Here is a 7429-nt window from a genome sequence, read left to right as displayed (position 1 = left end):
CCAAACAGAATGGGACTTTCTGGTTTCATTTCTAGGATCCCGGGCTTTGGGGCTCTGATGGGAAACAGGACAAGCCACACACCCATGTGGGATCACATTCATGTCTTTCTACCAAGTCCAGAAAGTCATGGGTGTTCATATGGCGCATAAAAGGCAGGGCCGGAGTAGGGAGGAGCTCAAACTATGGAACAGATCCGCTAGGAGGCTGAGAGAAAGGACTCTTACGGCAGGTGGAATGCAAAGGCGATGGATGAATTGGAAGCTATGAAAGCAGTAACTCAGTGCATTATTGTGTGCTGGTCTTCGAGCCTTTGGAAAGGTAGAGAGGGCTGAGAAAATGCATGCCAGATTTCTGACTGTCAGGGAATGAGCAAAACATTTCAATTATGTAATGAGGTTACAAAAAGTTTTCTATAAGGCAATAATAAAGACCCTGAAAAAATGGGGCCGGTTCAGCCAAGCACAGGGTAAAGCTGGACTCCTGGCCCTTCTTGTAGAAGCAGCCTGCGAGCCGCCTGGAGCTCTGTTTGCTAGCGTAACTGCAGTGGTGGCAGGGGAAGGCAGGGCCACGAGAATTAGGAGACTCAGGACAGAGCAGCTGAGGCTGTATGCTGGACCCTTGCTGGCGTCTTGGCGGATGACACACGAGGTGACAGGTTGAACTGACCGTGGCTCTTCTCTTCTAAAGGCAGAGAGCCCTGAGGCAGCAAACCCCACCTTGGCCCCGGGAGGGTGAGGTGGAAGGGATGCCTCAACTTTCATCATTTATGAAAACTCAATGGGCCTGAGATCGCAAACTTTACTCTCCTGGAGGGACTTCACTTCCGTGTTGAGGTTAAACAACGTGTCTTAATGGCCAGTTGGATGATTTTGATAGAAACACGTTGGACATTTGAGTCAGAGTCTTGCCCAACTCATTACGGATCCCACAACCTCCCTGACCTTTGGAGACCACATGCTCCCTCTGAAGGAGCTGTCAGTGTCCGCTCCAAGGAGTTACGCGCGTTACGTTTGATTGTCATTGTTTGAGTCTTCTTCAGTCTTTCCTTCACCTTATGACCTTGACACCTTTGACGACTACAGCCGGTGTCTTTGTATATCCTCAATTTGAATTTCTCTTGCTATTTCCTCGTCATTAGTTTTAGGTTATGCATTTGGGCCAGAGTATCACAGAAGTTGACGCTGGGTTCCTCATGCTATCAGATGTCACGTGATTTCCACTTACCCCATTACAAATGATGTTCATGCTTATTACTTGACTAAGGTGATGTCTGCCAAGCAGTTTCTTTAGCAAAAATCTCTCATGTAGCTCCCCTGTAATACAGTCCTCCGATGCTATTTTAATTTAGTGGATTCATTTCACAACCGCATAAACTCACTTTTCCCAAATGTGGTAGCCATGGTATATACCTAAGGCCGCTGACCTGGCTTTATCTGTATTGGCAGCATTCTTGTTTCATATTAGCCTTTTTTCTTTGATTATTTGAAACATCTCTCTTAGCTTTTTAAAAAGGTTTATTTATTTTGAGAGAGAGAGAGAGAGAGCGAGAGAGAGAGCGTGCTCATGCATGAGAGGGGAAGGGGCAAGAGAGAATCTCAAGCAGGCTCCTCCCTGTCAGCACAGAGCCCGATGTGGGGCTCTGACTCAAGAACCGTGAGATCATGACCTGAGCCGAAATCGAGAGTCAGATGCTTAACTGACGGAGCCACCCAGGCACCCCTCTCTTAGCTGTTTTTGATGGGAGGGTCAGGAGGGGGAGACGGCAAAAGGGGATGGGAGAGGAAGGGCTGTGTCTGCCTCTGCCATCATGAATCAAGGCTGCACCCCAGCCTGGGTGCCGAGCGCGTGAGTGCCGGCTGGTGGATCGCCCTTGCCTGTGCCCCCAACATGTGGAACCGGTGTGAGTGTGCTCAGCTCCAGGGGTCGTGCAACGGAAAGAACAGATGGAAGGTAGAGAACCGGGGATGGGGGGGGGTGGCGGGGGGGGGGAGCTGTGCTCTGGGGTTGATTCCTTGTGTGATGCTGAGTAACCCTTGTTCTTCTCTGCACCTCAGTTTTCAGGTCATGGCGATGGAGAGAGTTCCCTTTCCACATAGCTAAAGAAAAAAAGGAATACGTCAGGACTGTGAAATTTTGAGATGAGAAAGAAGGCACACCAGTAACACAGGTGGAGTAAAACGGAAACAGATGCTCCTCAAGGAAGCTTTGTCCCCCTCTGGGCTCACAGAGGGTCTTTAGCTCCTGGATGCACCTTCCTATGCCTCACGGGTTCATGAAGATCCACCATTCCAGCCGCTTGCACTGCTTGCGACCTTGCCCGAGAAAAGGTCCTCCCGCCCTCTCATCTGGAACTTGTATATTCCAGAAACTCTTAGAGGTAAAACCCCCCTCATCTGTGCTACTATTTCAGCTCAAAACACGTTTAAAAGGAGGTTATCTCAGAGAAGTGATAAGGAGACAGATAAACACCCTGGAGTTTGTAAGGTAGGAAAAGAGAGTGAAAAGGAGACTTATTGTCCATAGAAGCCTCCTTCCTTCCTTCTGGGCCCCACTGGAGGCCCGAGGGGCTGGAGCTTTGTGGTGGAGATGCTCCTGATTCAATAAGATTCATAGATGGCAACTTGTGGGGCTCCCACACTTTGGCAATTCACAGAGCTGGATGAAAAGAAATGACAAAACCACTTAAAAATCGTTTAGTCTTGATAAATGTGCTTTTTTTCTTTTTTTTTCCTTTTAAAGGATCAAATTCTTTCTTAGCTCTTGGTTCTGACAGAGCTTTCTCACTGGAGTGCTATCAGCGACATTTTGCACAATTGGAGGCTGCTAGTTCCAAAAACCTTCTGAAAATTGTTGCCAAGGGCCTATCGGGTAGAGGAGCAGAAAGGAGAAGGAAGGAGGTTGTTTTGCATTAAAATAAATAAGAGTCTGAGGGTTATATGTAAGAATCACTAAATTCTATTCCTGAAATTATTATTACACTCTATGTTAACTAACTTGGATTTAAATTTTTAAAAAACTAGAAAATTGAGCCCCCCTCCCCCCAAATAAATAAATAGGTTCAATTTGTAAAGCTGAGCTGCCTTCTAGGAATGGAAAGAATGAGTCACGGGCATGGCTTTCCAATGGCATTAGGAGCACAATGCCCTTATATGCCCACGAAACTTCTCTTTCTGTTTCAGGTGGGAGGGGCAGGGAGAAAATATTTCCTTTAGGCAAACTACCTAAAACCTACAAACCACATCTGTTCTTTCCAATGAGCTTGTCCAGTGCCAGGCTAGACAAATCAACTCTCCAGTGGAGGAAGACATCAAGCAGTTTTCAGAGGCTGGCTGGAGAGAGGCCACTGGTATCTACAGCCCATAGCAGCTTCCCTGGGCAACCACGTGGTTTACTAGGTTCCGGGACGTGTTCTCACTTTAGGGCAAACTGGGGGCTCAGCTTAGGGGGCTGGGTTGATATCTTTACGTTTCAAGGATTATTTGAAAGCCTCTTTCTTTGGCAAGAGACTCAAAGAATATCTAAAGGACCAAAAAAGCCCCCCAAAAAACAAAAAAACAAAAAACAAAACAAAACAAAATGAAACCCAAACCAAAACAAAAGTGAAAGTCTAAAGTTACATTTTTTTCCCATGAGGAATTTAAACATCTAGATAGACAAAAATAAATCTGCCATCAGTATGAGATCCAAAGAAAGCTACTCTGAACACTATCGAATATTATCTTCCTTTTGAAGTTCTTATTTTTAAAAACATACCTGAATATTGTGCTTAATGAATTAATCATTCAACAGTTTGAAAAACTATTTAGTTTGAAATAGTTATAGATTAACAGGGAGATGTAAAAAAAAAAAATGAACAGGGGTTTCTTGTGCACCGTTTACCTAGTTTTCTTGCGTAATTATAGTGCAATGTCACAGACAGGAAACAGACATTGGGACAAGCCACAGAGCTGGCTCAGATTTCATCAGTTTTACATGTACTCGTGTGTGTGTGTGTGTGTGTGTGTGTGTGTGTGTGTGTGTGTAGTTCTATGCTGTTGTATCACATGTGTAGATTTGTGTAAGCACCAATCAAGATACATAACTGCTCTCCCACCACAAAGCTCCCCTTAGGCTACCCCTTTATAGCCACATGCACCCTAACTGAACGGCATATCCTTATAATTCTGTACACTTTCTTTTAAAAAAAATTTTTTTTTTTACATTTATTCATTTTTGAGAGACAGACACAAGTGGGGGAGGGGCAGAGAAAGAGGGAGACACAGAATCCGAAGCTGGCCCCAGGCTCTGAGCTGTCAGCACAGAAACTGACGCGGGGCTCAAACTCATGAGCTGTGAGATCATGACCTGAGCTGAAGTCGGACGCCTAACCGACTGAGCCACCCAGGTGCCCCAATTCTGTACACTTTCTATGTGCAAGTCCCTGCTCTGGGTACCAGGAATACATCATTGAACAAACACAAGTCCCTGCAGTATTGAGAAGAGACAGGAAAGAAACATCTTTTAAAAATAAACATCTGTGTTAGGTGATGAGTGCAGTTAAGTGAGACCCAAAAGAATAGATACTGAAGATTCCATTTTAATGAATTGCAGGAATAGGAAGACTAATATCTATGGGGATAAAGATCAGAAATTGGCTGTTGTTGTGGGCGTGTATTGGCTACAATGGGGCACGAGGCCCAAAGGGAGTTTCTGGAAATGTATTATATCTTGTTTGGAGGGAGAGTATATGGCATATATGTCAAAACTCACAGCTCTGAACACTCAATTCTATACATTTTATTGTATAAAAGTTATGTCTCAATTAAAAAAAAGTGAGGTAGGGGTGCCTGGGTGGCTCAGTCCATTAAGTGTCTGACTTTGGTTCAGGTCATAATCTCACAGTTGGTGCGTTCGAGCCCCTTGTGGGGCTCTGCTCTGACAGTGTGGATCCTGCTTGGGACTCACTCTCTTGCTCTGCCCCTCCCCCACTTTCATTTTCTCTCTCAAAATAAATAAATAAACTTAAAAAAAATAAAAAAGTAATAATATACAGTGACAGAAAGTATTTAGCTAATATTAATTCTCAAGCCACTGAGCATATTCAGTTAAAATGTTCAAGACAGTCAGTTAAAGGCAAACGACGAGTAGTTTGGTCAATATTTATCTTCTAGATTCCAGAGGCTACAACTTTCAAGTGTGTCTTCTTTTTGACCATGAAAACCAAGATGATGTAGTTATTGCAATGTAGTACCTAAGCATATGCATATTTATTTATTTATTTATTCATTTATTTAAAAATTTTTTTTCAACGTTTATTTATTTTTGAGACAGAGAGAGACAGAGCATGAACAGGGGAGGGGCAGAGAGAGAGGGAGACACAGAATCTGAAACAGGCTCCAGGCTCTGAGCGGTCAGCACAGAGCCCGACGCGGGGCTCGAACTCACGGGCCGGGGCCGTGAGATCATGACCTGAGCGGAAGTCGGAGGCTTAACCGACCAAGCCACCCAGGCGCCCCAGCATATGCATATTTAAAGTGATAGTTTGGATGACTTAACTCATGAATGGACTTACATTTTGACCTTAATTCTCTTTATAGGATGTTCTTTATTACCACATTTCTCAAGCTGTGGATTTGACAAGCTGCAGAATTTGAGTTCATTTTATTTTCATTCAGAAAACATAGGCACCTGGTTTTGATATGTATAAAAATCAGCAACATGGAAACAAGCATACCAAGCAAAGTTCAGATGAGACATGAAGGTAAAGAAAGATTTCTTTGGTATTTGGTGGGTGTCCTCACCAGGACAACTGTGATAATTAAGATATTCCTTCTTCCTTTATTTATTCATTCCTTCATCAACTACTCAGTGTGCATTTACGCATCCTATGCATTTTCTAGGAGCTGGTGATAGATCAGTGAGCGAAACAGACTAAAATCTTTTTCCTCGTGGTGATTATACCCTACTGGGAAGATACATAATAAACACAATAATAAGAAAAGGATATATTCATTTTAGGGGTGTTCGAAGATGATTAGTCTATAGGAAAATATAAAATAGGAAGATCAGTTGTGTGGAGGGAAGGAAGGTCTCAGTTGTCCCAGTGAGAATAGAGTATTTGGGCAGAACTTTGAAGGAGATGTGGAATGAGCCATATGGGTATTTGGAGGAGAGGGTCTTGCTCCAGAGAGCAGCCCAGACAAAGATCTGAGGTAGAAAAGTGCTGAGCATGGTCAGGGAATAGCAGGAACTGAGAGAGAGAGGGAGATGAGGTCAAGTCATGAGGGTGGCAGTGTGTGTGGACAACCATCCAAGAGAAGAACCAGGAACTCAGTCAAAGAATTTGCCGCAGGCTTCAAGTCAATGCACAGTTAAGCAACGTCAGTTTCACCTCCTGGATTTCAGATTCCTTTCCTCGTCTCCATTCCCACTGCCTTGCCCTCCTTCAGCCTGCTGTCGGTTCTCCCCAGGGCGGCCTCACCTCTGACCCGGTTGGCCCCATGTCTATTCCTGTATTCAACAACCCTTTCCCCACACTGCAGCCAGGCACCTATAATCAGCTCCCTTTTGGTCACGAGAGGCTAAAATTTTTTATGGCCTCTAAGTTTTGATTTTACCCACCTATCCAGGCTCCTCTGGCAGCACACAGCTCTGTGATACCTCCCATCACCGGAGCTGTACAGAGATGCTTCTCTTTCCCAGAAATCAAGGTCTTGTTCACTTCCCCACTCCCCGGGGCACCCTCCCCACATACATCATATTAACTGCTGCCTGTATTTTCTCTATCAGCTCACAGGTCCATTTTTCAGGAAAAACTGACCTGCTGCCCGTGCCATGTATGTGCATTTTGCATATTATGGTCATTTTGCTGACTGTAATTGTGCTAGATCATCAACTTAAGGTTTATAGATGCACTTCTGGGAGTTTCTGTTCTTAGAAGATTTGGGGAGCTAAAAGTGAATCTGCTCATTAAAAAATAGTATTTGAGAGGCACGCGGGTGGCCCAGCAGGTCAAGTGTCTGACTTCAGCTCAGGTCATGACCTCACGGGTCATGGATTCCAGCCCCACCTCAGGCTCTGTGCTGACAGCTCAGAGCCTGGAGCCTGCTTTAGATTCTGTGTCTCCCACCACCCCCCAGCCCTCCCCAACTCGCGCTCTGTCTCTGTCTCTATCTCTCTAAAATAAAATTAAAAAAAATATTTTTAAATAGTATTAGAATGTTATGCTAAAATGTTTCGCTTTTGGAGGGATTCAGACTTTTAGACAGATCACTCATGGAAGCACTGTCGTAAAGAATTTGCAGAAGTTGTTGGTTACTGGGGCATCTGGGTGGCTCAGTCAGTTGAGCGTCTGACTTCCGCTCAGGTCATGATCTCATGGTTCGTGAGTTCGAATTCCGCGTCGGCTCTGTGCTGACAGCTCAGGGCCTGGAGCCTGCTTCGGATTCT

General features: G+C 44.6%; 1 long non-coding RNA gene across 1 annotated transcript; it reads left to right on the top strand.

Annotated features, from left to right (window-relative positions):
* The first annotated feature begins 1655 nt into the window (after positions 1-1655).
* LOC121028169 (uncharacterized) lies at positions 1656-7063 on the top strand. The gene is made up of 3 exons (XR_005789104.1): positions 1656-1951; positions 2056-2378; positions 5578-7063. It is a non-coding gene; the product is annotated as an uncharacterized LOC121028169 (long non-coding RNA).
* Positions 7064-7429: the final 366 nt, after the last annotated feature.

This window comes from Herpailurus yagouaroundi, unplaced genomic scaffold (genome assembly GCF_014898765.1).
Source record: "Herpailurus yagouaroundi ecotype Mexico unplaced genomic scaffold, PumYag 100, whole genome shotgun sequence".
In the NCBI taxonomy this organism is placed as follows: Eukaryota; Metazoa; Chordata; class Mammalia; order Carnivora; family Felidae; genus Herpailurus; species Herpailurus yagouaroundi.
This window is presented reverse-complemented; position numbering and strand designations above follow the sequence as displayed.